Consider the following 15,604-nt stretch of genomic DNA (forward strand, 5'->3'; position numbering starts at 1 on the left):
TAATTCTTCGATTTTGGTAAATATGTGAATTTTACTTGAATTTCAATTTAAAATCTATGAATAACTGATGAGTTTGTTGAAATTTTGTATGTGATGGGCTGATACAAGGTTAAAATTTTCTAAACTAGATTTTCCCCCTTGATTGTATACTGGTGTATTCTCACACTTGAATTCATCTATGCTTTACAAAAAAAATAAATAAATAAATAATAAAAATATCTTGAATTTTCGGAAGAACGGCGAACTTATGTTTTTATAATAAAAATCTTGAACTTGATAAGATTTTTGTTACTTTAAATACTCTTCTTATCTTTTAAAATTCTTGGTTTTCAAGAAGGGTGAGCCTATCTTTAGGTGTACAGATTGAGGGAACTTTGAGATATAGAGTAACCGCATTCAAGAACACACAGTTAGTGTGAATTGACTTGGTTTCCATTTGACACGTAAGTTAGCAAGTTGTACTTATTTCTTGGGTTTGAACTTGGAGCTTGAGACTTTAACTATAAAACCCTAAGACTAGTTATTCTTGGAGATGATGGTGCTCTGGTTGGTGGCTTGCTTATTAAAGATTTTGAACTTCGAATGGATAACCTTTGGTTTCCGCTTGTGTTATGGTTTGATTGGATCTAATTTCGTAAAGGCGTGTGATCTGATTGAAATTAGTGATATTCGGACCCATTGGTTTAATTAAGGACTTAGGAAGGGTGGTGCACGCCGTGAGACCTTTTGTATCCCGCTTGCATATACTTCTACATTTTGTGACCCTTAATTGCCTATATACAGTATTTGACATATTGGGCTTGTTTTGTGACTTCTTAACTCGTACTATAACCTTCGATACATGTAAAGAATCATGTCTTGATTCTAAATATTTTTGTAACTTGTATATGCATTAAGTTCTTTTATGATTAATTATTCCTTTTCTTGCGCTTATAGACTCCTATTAAGTATGGTAGCAGGAATAGGAAAAAGGGGTCGTGGCCGAGGACTTAGACAACCCTGTACTCGTGAGAAAAATTGATGGATAGTCTTATATAATTTAATGAGATTCTAGTACTGAATATGAATCGAGAAAAAAACCAGAAGATTAGATCTACCAGTGTATAATGGATTAACCTAGTTGGGAACTTGTGAGATTTTCCTGTGTGAAATTTTAATAACTGCTTTATACGTATATTATGATTGGTCCTGTGGCCATATTTCAACTTTTGTGAAAGTTTGAACTCCAAAAGTATTTCGTGGGTTGGTGAGATGACCTGAACTCATTACCAATTTGTTCTACTTGAACAAAAGCACTTTCAATTTTACTTGACTAATACTATACCCAGATTCACTTGTTTTACTTTTCACAAAATTTATATATATATATATATATATATATATATATATATGTATATGTATACACATTACACATTTTGAACTCGTTTGAAACTCGAAATCAGATAGAGTTCAAGTTCGAATCTTTCTTAGGAACATGAATGCCTATTTGTTATGAATCAGATATTAGAAATGATTGGATTTTATGTACCAGTAGAGTTAACTCTTGGTTGGATAAAAGGGTGGTAAAGGTATTGGATCACAGGTTATGCGAATATGAACCTACATGTTTACCTATCTTTCTTAAAGGCATTTTCTAAAATATACGCCTTACTCGAACATAGATTTAACTCGAAACTTTGAGGAAAAGTGTTGGAACACCCTCCATGTATATGTTATGATTATTATGTATATGTTTTAAAAATCATGCATTAAGTTGCATGATTAATATTCTTAAATCTATTTGAGAGATTTTAAATATGTATTGATGATTGTGGTTAAACATTATTTGAAATCTCTTACTAAGAAAATTTAGTTTTGGGTCCTGAAGAAAAATTTGTATCTTTAACTCTAATTTTGAAAATTTTGAATCGCATTTTGCCACAGATACATTCAAAATACATCAAAAGTCTTGACCTTATCTTGTAAGTCATGATTGGTTTGATTTAGACAAAATTTTGAGGAAAGGGATTTTGGTCCTGCTAGTGCGTAACAGTTTTTTTTTTAGGATTTGGAACTTGTTTCATATGGCGTGTAATTTATGGTTTCACTACACACAGGAGTAAAACCTTAGAATGGAAGTACATATCATTATATCAAGAGGTATTACTTTAGTCGTGTGTGTGGATTTTCTTAAGTACCATTCGAGGAGAGGGAAGATTAAATATACCTGGATGACTTAGATGCGTGAGAATTTACAGGTTGTGGATAGTTGAGTTTCAAATTCTGATTTGCTACTTATTTAGATGCTTGAGCTGTTGATAGGCTAACAGTCAGGATTAAGAAAATAGATGAATGAAAAGTTTGGAAGAGATGCGTATAGAAATAGAAATTCTTCACAAGGAGTTGGAATTCCAAACTAAATTGGCTGAATTCTGGAAAAAAAAAATCGAGAACTTAGGGTTGATGATGGGATCCAATGTTTAATCGCCAATTTGAGATATTAAAAGTTGTGAGATTTGGGTGAGTGAAAGGAAATATTTGATGGCTTGAATGAGCCTAACGATTAGGGACCGGATGTTATATTTGGAATGGACGCTTGAGGCTATATATACATAGATTATTGAGATTTGAACGATGAGACTATTAAGAACAAATACTCCATAGCCTCACATAAACGAGAATTATAATCAAGGGTCAAGAGCAGCGAATAAGAGATTTAAAGTAGAGTTACTACCAACCGGGAATCCTAGAAACTGATGTGCTTAACCACTTCCAATTCAAGATGGGGATGCTTGAATTTTCAGTTATGCCAATTGGGTTGACTAATGTATTAGCAGCAATTATTGCATTAATGCATCAAGGTTTTAAATCGTAATAGGATTAATCTATGATGGCATTTATTGATGATGTATTGATATACCCTAAAGTTTGAGAAGATCATGAAAAAAATACCTGATGGTAGTTTTACAAACCCCGAGAGAACGCTAACTTTTGTTAAGTCCAATAAATGTGAGTTCAATGGGAAGAAATAGCCTTTCTAAGTTATATAATATCTAAGGAAGAAATTGTTGTTAACTCAGCTTAAGTGGAAGCTGTTTAAGAGGAAATGACTAGAAAATCCTACCGAAATTTGGAGTTCTTAGAGGTAGTCGAATATTTCCTTGGTTTGATCAGGGGCTTCTAAGGATACGAGACTTGGCAAGTTATTTGAGATTCTAAATGTGAGGAAGAATTTGAAGGTGAAAATCGTTTAATCAGTGCACTTGTGTTGGCTTTACCGAGCGGATGAGGTGATTTTGTGATTTATACAGATGGTTCAAAGGATGGGTTAGAATATATATTAATAATATATGATGAGGTAATTGTATATGCCTTCTGAAAGTTAAAATTTCCCGGAAGAAAGTAATCAACTCATGATTTGGAGTGAGTTGGAAAATGTAAGTCAATGATTGATCTGATAGGCTTAACCATGAAGGAAATGATATTGTTCTAAATATGAATTTCGAGGACGAAATTCCTTTCAAGAAGGGGAGGATGTGAGGACCCGAAAATTTTCTTATTTTTTTTTATAGAATATTACTGGAATATTTAAATGATTATTCACTCATTTTTTTCGAATTATTTATTTCGACCATTTTAAATCCATTTATATGGAATGACACCTCTGTATATTTTTAAAGCGTTTTGTTGAAAAATTCGCTTTTCGAAAATTTGTTTAGTCCGGAATGACGGGTACACGTTTTTCTAGGCTATACTTGAATCGGGAGTGTATTAATATTGGAGAATTAAGAACGATCAATAATAGATTAAGAAAGGTTAATGGAGGAATTTATACTCAATTCACGTGAGTACTCGTAAAATTCCATTATTTTAAAATCCCTAATTTTGGCTAAAATAATTATTTATTTGGATTTTTGCCACGAATAATATTTTCTAGCCTATTAGACCTAAGTACATTGTTTTATAGCTTCGTTATATTTTTTTAAAGTGTCTCGTTTCAAAAATTATTTTCTTATAAGCTTGTTTAGTGAAAAGGTGAAAACGTGTCCAAACACTTTAGCCAATTGGGATTACAATAAGCTAAAAATTTAAGACCTATACAATGGACCTAAAATAGACAATTTTAGATTTAAACACACAAGTAATAACTAGTGGTACGATCGTTATAAGAATTTTTCAAAGGTTTTAATTTTTATTACGCCTAAATTAGAAATACGTGTTTTCACGTGCGCGCTTAATTGAGGGACTTTGGACCATTATTTTGGGACAATTAAGAATGAATAGTATTTATATGAATGTAAGGGCCCTAGAGGTTTAGTGCACTAGTGCAACAAACGTAAGAGAAATCGGATACAAAACGCGCGCGTAGGGTACTAGTTAAAAATTGATTTGACGTATCAAAGGATTTGACGTCAAGCGTCTTTTGTACGCAAAGGCTACAGAGCCGAAATTCATTTCCTTTTCTCTGCTACAATGGCCGGCTAGACTGCAGCAAAGGAACAACCAAAGTCACCATTTCTTTTCTTCTAAAACTCAACCAAATTCCTACCAAAACTTCCATAGATTCTCACCAAACTTCACATTCGTTTAGCTTTTCACTTGGACAACAACTTAGGCTGGAAAAGGGAGGAGTTTCACGACTGTCTTCAGGCTTCATAGGGACCGAAATTTTCTGATTTGAACAGCCATCAAAGTAGGTAGCCATCTAACTTCTTAAACTTGTTTATGGTGTTTGATTTACGCATTTGAGTTGGAATCTTTACTTTAGTAGCTTGTATTGTTGGAAAAAGTGGGCTCTATGAATTCCCACTCTTGGGTTGTTGCTGATTCTGTGCTTGATGAAGTTTATGATGACGGATTAGTGTTTAAGTTAGTGTTTCGTTGAAGAAAAACTGCAGGAAACTCACGTAGAGAGCAAGGGCCAAACTTGACCATTTTGCCCCTGCTCTGTTCGGTCATTTTATTGCAGAAATTGAGGATTTAATGGCTTGATTGTGTAGTTTACATGTTGTAGAAGTTGTGTACAAAATTTCGTTGAAAAATATTGAGTTTTGGTTGCTCAAACGAATTTATTTCAAAAACTAGTAAACTGGAAAACGGTTTCGCCGTAATCCAGACCAGTGGTTGTATTTCATCCATAACTCCGTACTCCGACGTCGAAATCAGGTGCCGTTAGCGGCATTTGAAACTAGACGTTTCCATGTTTTTATCGGTGTATAATGCACGTCCTGGTTTTATGTGTGTGAGCCACACCATTCATCTGAAGTCGGCTGTCCTGTTTCTCCGTTCTGCCGAAATGATTTGATAATGCTGCAACTTGAGCCTTGATTTTGAACCAGTTGCATGCTGAAACTTGAAACGATTTCTTCTGCGAAGTTGTAGCCCTATGAATTTATTTTCTAACACTATCAACCATTCCCAATTCCGAGTTAAATTGAGAGAGTTATGATCAAAATACGGCGACTGCTCGTTTTGAAAATCTTAGATTTGGACAGATTGCCTTAAGAATTTTTCCAAATTTTGGTTGATTGAATGACCCCCCTCCCGAGGGTATTTTTTCGTGAAATTTGATAGAGAGATAACCTTCATATGGAAGTATTATACTGCAAAATTTGGTGTCAATCCAAGTCCGTTTCGGCACTTAACTAAAGGTCCAAAGTTGGAACCAAATCTGGAAATTTTGTAACAGTCTTGAATTTTTCCCAACTTTGAGCTACTATATCTTGGTGTTCGAAACTCCGATTCTTGATCCGTTTGTTCTGACCTAAACCTTACTTGTACCTCTAATTGATCTATAAATTTCAAGGGCTGGTTTACAACGAGTGAATTCTGCCGAATTTTCAAAGTTAGCGAAAAACCAATCCCGGCTCAATCCTGGGTGATTTGGAACAGCAACTTTAGGCTCATTTTTGAGCATTTTCCACTTCGATTCATGGAAAAATGTCTTCTAGGAACTTGCAGTACTTTCTAAGAGGTTTTCAACGGTATAAAGTTTTCCAATTTTCGACTTATGCCGAGTGAGTTACGATTTTTCAAAGATTCATAACAAAACTGAAAATTTTCCAACTTTCAAGGAAATAGAGTTTTTCAAGAACTCTTTATTCTTTTGCTATTATCTAAACGTTTTATCCCCGATTTCCTAGATAAAGACTTAAATATTTTTGAATGTTATTAAACCTCTCTCGAACCTCGATTTACGAGTAATTGAGGTTCATTTTCACGGAATTTCCTAGAGTAATACTAGTGAACGAATTATTCCTCGATATTTGGGATATGGGTGATAATTCACTATTATTTGCTCAGGCACGCACGAGGACCTCCAAGAGGACCCTACTGTGGAAGTTTGAACTCTTCCTCCAATTTACTTGCTTGCATAACTTGGTGAGTGTCAAGTGTATGCCTATTTGAACCCTAAAGTCTTGATTCATGCTTGATTCACCTGATTTCATGCTTAGCTTAACTGATTTTGACAAAATGGAGTCGAGTGTGTACTTGATCGCACTCGTTCTCATTTGAAACGAATGACTCATGCTTAACATGATTTGCTTGGTTTACATGACTTGAAATGTCTGCTTAAACCTATCAAATGCTTGAATACATGAAATGGTATGCTATGATTGCATACGTCGATGGAGTGAATCTCCTCGACATTTACATGACAAATGGGGGACGCCCAAACTCATAGGCCGACCTTGGAACTCGAGCCGGCATGGGCTTGGTCGGGAACCTCGGTGAGCCATGAGACTTAAATGATAAGCTTGATCTATTGAGAGATCTCGCTTGGCATACTCGTATAGTATCGCCTTATAAATGTAGTGCGGGCCCGAAGTGGTGTATGGTGGACGGATGGGAAGTAAGTGGTGAACTACGGATATGAAAATATCAATCCGGTTGACGGAGAGTCATCACGGAAAGATATATAAACGGTGTCGGCAAATGTGGAACTTAGCTCCTGAGAGCTTCTATATCCTTGAATTGTTTCTGGTTACAGTTTATTGGTGTTATTAATTACTTGCAAGATAATACCTGAATTGTTATTGGGCTTGTTATCTGAACTATGTGGTTGCATGTGTGTTCTTGGCCTCACGAGCGTTTTGCTCACCCTGTAGATTTGTTTTCCTTAACAGGATTGAACTTGGCGAGGTATTGAAGAAACCTTCCTGATACGTTTTGTTTAGGGTTTCTATTACTTTTGACTATGTTTTGGCTTTTGGATTGTATTTTGGAATCCGAATGTAACTCTTGGGGCATGATGTATATTTGGAATTTATAATGGTTGTTGAACACCCGATGTGCGGGTTGGATAACGGATGACTTTTATTAAATTTGAACGCTTCCGCATCTCTTGTATCTAAGTTATTAACCGTTTTGTGTGGTCCGGTAATAAGTTTGAATGGAATTGCTTGAGTCCTGGCGAGAGCTAGGCAGGCGTCCCGCGGATACCCTTTGGTTCGCCTTAGGGAGAAGTGGGGGCGTCACAGTTGGTATCAGAGCATAGGCTTTAGATCTTATAGTGTATCCTAGGCTTAAAATTTAGGATGCCTGACTGTGGGATTAATTTGAATATTATGTGAACTAGAGGGTCTATTGTATCCTACGGGTTAAAGAAATTGGTTACTTGAGAGTTTCTTACTTGGGACTTGTAGAAATAAAAATTGAGGAATTAGCTGATGTTATATTGAAGGAAAATATGGGATGAGAGATTAGTAGTGAAAGATTGGACGAATTTGAATTATTGTTATACTTGTAAGTGTGGAAAGAAGTGAGACAATTATTAGTGCTGGATAAAGCAGATAAGAGACCGAGATTTGATGGTCAAACTCCATGTATCGTGATTGTGAACCCAGATGAAAGAGTTTCAAAGGTATAAAATGCATTTTCCTGCTCATTTACCTCCTAGAGAAATTATGCTTTGAAATTCTAAAGGAAAAATGGGGATGTACTAGTTTTATTTTCAAACGATAATTGGAAATAATATATATATGCTTTAAGTATGTGTAATTCTTCGATTTTGGTAAATATGTGAATTTTACTTGAATTTCAATTTAAAATCTATGAATAACTGATGAGTTTGTTGAAATTTTGTATGTGATGGGCTGATACAAGGTTAAAATTTTCTAAACTAGATTTTCCCCCTTGATTGTATACTGGTGTATTCTCACACTTGAATTCATCTATGCTTTACAAAAAAAATAAATAAATAAATAATAAAAATATCTTGAATTTTCGGAAGAACGGCGAACTTATGTTTTTATAATAAAAATCTTGAACTTGATAAGATTTTTGTTACTTTAAATACTCTTCTTATCTTTTAAAATTCTTGGTTTTCAAGAAGGGTGAGCCTATCTTTAGGTGTACAGATTGAGGGAACTTTGAGATATAGAGTAACCGCATTCAAGAACACACAGTTAGTGTGAATTGACTTGGTTTCCATTTGACACGTAAGTTAGCAAGTTGTACTTATTTCTTGGGTTTGAACTTGGAGCTTGAGACTTTAACTATAAAACCCTAAGACTAGTTATTCTTGGAGATGATGGTGCTCTGGTTGGTGGCTTGCTTATTAAAGATTTTGAACTTCGAATGGATAACCTTTGGTTTCCGCTTGTGTTATGGTTTGATTGGATCTAATTTCGTAAAGGCGTGTGATCTGATTGAAATTAGTGATATTCGGACCCATTGGTTTAATTAAGGACTTAGGAAGGGTGGTGCACGCCGTGAGACCTTTTGTATCCCGCTTGCATATACTTCTACATTTTGTGACCCTTAATTGCCTATATACAGTATTTGACATATTGGGCTTGTTTTGTGACTTCTTAACTCGTACTATAACCTTCGATACATGTAAAGAATCATGTCTTGATTCTAAATATTTTTGTAACTTGTATATGCATTAAGTTCTTTTATGATTAATTATTCCTTTTCTTGCGCTTATAGACTCCTATTAAGTATGGTAGCAGGAATAGGAAAAAGGGGTCGTGGCCGAGGACTTAGACAACCCTGTACTCGTGAGAAAAATTGATGGATAGTCTTATATAATTTAATGAGATTCTAGTACTGAATATGAATCGAGAAAAAAACCAGAAGATTAGATCTACCAGTGTATAATGGATTAACCTAGTTGGGAACTTGTGAGATTTTCCTGTGTGAAATTTTAATAACTGCTTTATACGTATATTATGATTGGTCCTGTGGCCATATTTCAACTTTTGTGAAAGTTTGAACTCCAAAAGTATTTCGTGGGTTGGTGAGATGACCTGAACTCATTACCAATTTGTTCTACTTGAACAAAAGCACTTTCAATTTTACTTGACTAATACTATACCCAGATTCACTTGTTTTACTTTTCACAAAATTTATATATATATATATATATATATATATATATATATGTATATGTATACACATTACACATTTTGAACTCGTTTGAAACTCGAAATCAGATAGAGTTCAAGTTCGAATCTTTCTTAGGAACATGAATGCCTATTTGTTATGAATCAGATATTAGAAATGATTGGATTTTATGTACCAGTAGAGTTAACTCTTGGTTGGATAAAAGGGTGGTAAAGGTATTGGATCACAGGTTATGCGAATATGAACCTACATGTTTACCTATCTTTCTTAAAGGCATTTTCTAAAATATACGCCTTACTCGAACATAGATTTAACTCGAAACTTTGAGGAAAAGTGTTGGAACACCCTCCATGTATATGTTATGATTATTATGTATATGTTTTAAAAATCATGCATTAAGTTGCATGATTAATATTCTTAAATCTATTTGAGAGATTTTAAATATGTATTGATGATTGTGGTTAAACATTATTTGAAATCTCTTACTAAGAAAATTTAGTTTTGGGTCCTGAAGAAAAATTTGTATCTTTAACTCTAATTTTGAAAATTTTGAATCGCATTTTGCCACAGATACATTCAAAATACATCAAAAGTCTTGACCTTATCTTGTAAGTCATGATTGGTTTGATTTAGACAAAATTTTGAGGAAAGGGATTTTGGTCCTGCTAGTGCGTAACAGTTTTTTTTTTAGGATTTGGAACTTGTTTCATATGGCGTGTAATTTATGGTTTCACTACACACAGGAGTAAAACCTTAGAATGGAAGTACATATCATTATATCAAGAGGTATTACTTTAGTCGTGTGTGTGGATTTTCTTAAGTACCATTCGAGGAGAGGGAAGATTAAATATACCTGGATGACTTAGATGCGTGAGAATTTACAGGTTGTGGATAGTTGAGTTTCAAATTCTGATTTGCTACTTATTTAGATGCTTGAGCTGTTGATAGGCTAACAGTCAGGATTAAGAAAATAGATGAATGAAAAGTTTGGAAGAGATGCGTATAGAAATAGAAATTCTTCACAAGGAGTTGGAATTCCAAACTAAATTGGCTGAATTCTGGAAAAAAAAAATCGAGAACTTAGGGTTGATGATGGGATCCAATGTTGATCGCCAACTTGAGATATTAAAAGTTGTGAGATTTGGGTGAGTGAAAGGAAATATTTGATGGCTTGAATGAGCCTAACGATTAAGGACCGGATGTTATATTTGGAATGGACGCTTGAGGCTATATATACATAGATTATTGAGATTTGAGCGATGAGACTATTAAGAACAAATACTCCATAGCCTCACATAAACGAGAATTATAATCAAGGGTCAAGAGCAGCGAATAAAGGATTTAAAGTAGAGTTACTACTAACCGGGAATCCTAGAAACTAATGTGCTTAACCACTTCCAATTCAAGATGGGGATGCTTGAATTTTCAGTTATGCCAATTGGGTTAACTAATGTATTAGCAGCAATTATTACATTAATGCATCAAGGTTTTAAATCGTAATAGGATTAATCTGTGATGGCATTTATTGATGATGTATTAATATACCCTAAAGTTTGAGAAGATCATGAAAAAATACTTGATGGTAGTTTTACAAACCCCGAGAGAACGCTAACTTTTGTTAAGTCCAATAAATGTGAGTTCGATTGGAAGAAATAGCATTTCTAAGTTATATAATATCTAAGGAAGAAATTGTTGTTAACTCAGCTTAAGTGGAAGCTGTTCAAGAGGAAATGACTAGAAAATCCTACCGAAATTTGGAGTTCTTAGAGGTAGTCGAATATTACCTTGGTTTGATCAGGGACTTCTAAGGATACGAGACTTGGCAAGTTATTTGAGATTTTAAATGTGAGGAAGAATTTGAAGGTGAAAATCGTTTAACCAATGCACTTGTGTTGGCTTTACCGAGCGGATAAGGTGATTTTGTGATTTATACAGATGGTTCAAAGGATGGTTTAGAATGTATATTAATAAAATATGATGAGGTGATTGTATATGCCTTCTGAAAGTTAAAATCTTCCGGAAGAAAGTAATCAACTCATGATTTGGAGTGAGTTGGAAAACGTAAGTCAATGATTGATCTGATAGGCTTAACCATGAAGGGAATGATATTGTTCTAAGTATGAATTTCGAGGACGAAATTCCTTTCAAGGAGGGGAGGATGTGAGAACCCGAAAATTTTCTTATTTTTATAGAATATTATTGGAATATTTAAATGATTATTCACTCATTTTCTTCGAATTATTTATTTCGACCATTTTAAATCCATTTATATGGAATGACGCCTTATATTTTTAAAGTATCTCGTTTCAAAAATTATTTTCTTAGAAACTTGTTTAGTGAAAAAGTGAAAACGTGTCTAAACACTTTAGCCAATTGGGAGTACACTAAGCTCGAAAATTTGGGGATATGTACAATGGTCCTAAAATAGGTAAATTTAGGTTTAAGTACTCAAGTGATAGTTAGTGGTACGATCGTTATAAGAATTTCTCGAAGGTTTCAATTTTTATTGCGCCTAAATTAGAAATACGTGTTTGCACGTGCGCGCTTAATTGAGGGACTTTGGACCATTATTTTGGGACAATTAAGAATGAATAATATTTATATGAATGTAAGTGCCCTAGAGGTTTAGTGCACTAGTGCAACAAACGTAAGTGAAATCGAACACAAAACGCGCGCGTAGGATACTAGTTATAATTGATTTGACGTATTAAAAGATTTGACGTCAAGCGTCTTTCGTACGCAAAGGCTTCAGAACCACATTTCATTTCATTTCATTTCTTCTGCTGCAACGGACGGCTAGCAGCTGCAAGGGACAACCGAAGCTTCACCATTTCTTTCTTCCAAAACTCATCCAAATCCTTACCAAAACTTCCCTAGATTCTCACCAAACTTCACATTCATTTAGCTTTTCACTTAGACAACAACTTAGCTGCAAAAGGAAGGAGCTATCCACGGTTTCTTCAAGCTTCAAAGGGCCGAAAATTCTGTCCTAACCAGCCATCAAAGTAGGTAGTAATCAATCACCTTAAACTTGTCTTTTGGAGTTTGATTTATGCATTTGAGCTAGAATCGTCACTTTAGTAGCTTGTATTGTTGGGAAAATTGTTAAACGTGGGCTCTATGAACTCCCACTTTGGGTTGATGGCTGTGATGATGTTTGATGATGGTTTTGTTGCTGAATTAGAGCTTAAGGAAGTAGATTAAAGGTGCTTTGTTACCAGAAACATTATTGAACTCTTGAAACAAAAAGTTCCCATTTTACCCCTGCTCTGTTCGGTCACTTTAATGCAGAAATTTGAGGATTTAATGGCTTGATTATGTTGTTTACATGTTGTAGCAGTTGTGTACAAATTTTCGTTGAAAAATACTGAGTTTTGGTGGGTCAAACGAATTTATTTCCAAAGCTAGTAATCTGGGAAAACGGTTGCCATCGTAACCAGACCAGTGTTCGTGTTTCGTCCATAACTCCGTACTCCGACGTCGAAATCAAGTACCGTTAGCGGCATTTGAAACTAGACGTTCCCATGTTTCTAACGGTGTATAATGCACATTCTGGTTTTATGTATGTGAGCCACACCATTCATCTGAAGTCAGCTGTCCTGTTTCTCCGTTCTGCCGAAATGATTTGATGATACTGCAACTTTAGGCTTAATTTCGAACCAGTTGCATGCTGAAACTTGTAACGATTTCTTCTGTGAAATTTTAGCCCTGTGAATTTATTTTCTAACACTATCAACCATTCCCAATTCCGAGTTAAATTGAGGGAGTTATGATCAAAATACGGCGACTGCCTCGTTTTTGAAACCTTAGATTTGGACAGATTGCCTTAAGGATTTTTCCAAACTTTGGTTGATTGATTAACCACCTTTCCGAGGGTATTTTTCTATGAAATTTGATAGAGAGATACCCTTCATATGGGAGTATTATACTGCAAAATTTGGTGTCAATCCAAGTCCGTTTCGGCACTTAATAAAAGGTCCAAAGTCGGAACCAAATCTGGAAATTTTGTAACAGTCTTGAATTTTTCCCAATTTTGAGCTACCGTATCTCGGTACTCGAAACTCTGATTCTTGAGCCGCTTGTTCTGTTCAAAACTTTACTTGCACTTCTAATCGAGTTATAAGTTTCAAGGGCCGGTTTGCAACGAGTGATTTTTACCGAATTTCCAAAGTAAGCAAAAAACCAACCCCAGCTCAATCCTGGTAATCTAGAACAGCAACTTTAGGCTCATTTTTGAATACCTTTCACTTAGATTCATGGAATGGTGTCTTCTAAGGACTTTTAGTACTTTGGAAGATGATTCCAACGGTACCAAATTCATCAAGTTTCGATTAGTAGAAAGAAAGTTATGATTTTTCAAAGATTTGACCAAAAATCGAAAATTCTGAAATTTCAAAGGAAATCCGCGAAGGAACTATTCCACAGAATCTGGCCTTGAATCCGGCCAGTTTCTGGCCGGATTGTCGGCCGGATTGGTGGCGAAGTTTGAAAAAAAAAGGAGGTTAGCCACTGCCTCCAATCCGGCCAGAAATCCGGCCGGATATCCGGCCCGGTTCCGGCCGGATTGTGACGTGGCCAGCCCACTTCCGATTTCGATCGTTCGTTTAGCAATTGTTTCGCTCGTACTCATTTCCAACCAATGATTTTAAGGATAATAATCCGATTTTACTCGAGTCCTGCACCCTTTTGGAAATCCAACTTCAAAGACAAGCCAAACGAAGTTTTCAAAATATTTCCGAACCTTACCCGTGTCCAATCTTTCTCACCACTTGGGGACCTATAGTAATTATCTACTATTCGATGTTCAGGCATGCACGAGGACCTCCAAGAGGACCCTACCGTGGAAGTTTGAACTCTCCCTCCAACCTACTTGCTTGCATAACTGGTGAGTGTCAAGTGTATGCCTACTTGAACTCTAAAGTCTTGATTCATGCTTGACTTACCTGATTACATGCTTAGTCTATTTGATTTTGAAAAAAATGGAGTCGAGTGTGTACTTAATCGCACTCGTTCTCATTTGGCACGAATGACTCATGGCTAACATGATTTGCCTGGTTTACATGACTTGAAATGCCTGCTTAAACATGTCAAATGCTTGAATACATGAAATGGTATGCTATGATTGCATACGTCGATGGAGTGAATCTCCTCGACATTTACATGATACATGGGGGACGCCCAAACTCATAGGCCGACCCTGGAACTCGAGCCGGCATGGGTTTGGTCGGGAACTTCGGTGAACCATGAGATTCACATGATAAGCTTGATCTATTGAGAGATCTCGCTTGGCATACTCGTAAAGTATCGCCTTATAAATGTCGTGCGGGCCCGAAGTGGTGTATGGTGGACGGATGAGAAGTAAGTGGTGAACTACGGATATGAAAATATCAACCCGGTTGACGGAGAGTCTTCACGGGGAGATATACAAATGACATCGGCAAATGTGGAATTTAGCTCCTGAGAGCTTCTACATCCTTGAATTGTTTCTGGTTACGCTTTGTTGGCGTTATTAATTACTTGCAAGCTATTACCTGAATTGTTATTTGGGCTTGTTATTTGAACTATGTGTCTGCATGTGTGTTCTTGGCCTCACGAGCGTTTTGCTCACCCTGTAGATTTGTTTTCCTTAACAGGTTTGAACTCGGAGGTAAAATGAAGAAACTCTCTTGATGTACTTTTGTTTAGGGCTTGTTATTACTTTTGGTTATGCCTTTGGTTTTGGAATTGTACTTTTGGTATGGAAATGTGACCCTGAGAACTGTCACAGTTGGTATCAGAGCCATATGCCGACAGTTGGGACCTTAAGTCCTTCGTCTGGAAAAGCCCCGAGCCTCTCGTTCGTGAAGAGTCACGAAGTGAAACTCTCCGTAGGGGATGCCCGCGTGCGGGTGAGAAGCTGATAGGTACCCCGTGATGTGACCCTTCGGACAAAATGTAATCTATATTCTGACGTATGGTTTGGAGAATGGATGACTATTATTAAGTTTGAATACTTCCGCATTTATTGTATCTAAATTATTGGCTTGTATTGTGTGGTCCGGCTATAAGTTGAATGGAATTGCTTGAGTCTTGGCGAGAGCTAGGCAGGCGTTCCGCGGATACCCTTTGGTTCGCCTTAGGGAGAAGTGGGGGCGTCAACAATGAAAGGCCCAGGGAGAAATCAAGCCAGGCTGAATGATCAAGGTCCACACGCACCAAGACATGAAGGCAACAAAATGGTGGGGATTGGAATCATTGCTACTTTGACTCGGCAGGTTGTCTAACAAGCAAGCTG

General features: G+C 36.0%; 1 long non-coding RNA gene across 2 annotated transcripts; it reads left to right on the forward strand.

Annotated features, from left to right (window-relative positions):
• Positions 1-4,643: 4,643 nt before the first annotated feature.
• On the forward strand, positions 4,644-14,992 carry LOC113755131. 2 transcript variants are annotated; one of them, XR_003465579.1, is made up of 3 exons: positions 4,644-4,676; positions 6,283-6,360; positions 14,964-14,992. It is a non-coding gene; the product is annotated as an uncharacterized LOC113755131 (long non-coding RNA). The 2 variants fall into 2 exon arrangements; XR_003465580.1 differs by lacking the exon at positions 14,964-14,992 and adding an exon at positions 7,107-7,317.
• Positions 14,993-15,604: the final 612 nt, after the last annotated feature.

The sequence above is a fragment of the Coffea eugenioides genome, unplaced genomic scaffold, assembly GCF_003713205.1.
Source record: "Coffea eugenioides isolate CCC68of unplaced genomic scaffold, Ceug_1.0 ScVebR1_1232;HRSCAF=2052, whole genome shotgun sequence".
NCBI lineage: Eukaryota > Viridiplantae > Streptophyta > Magnoliopsida > Gentianales > Rubiaceae > Coffea > Coffea eugenioides.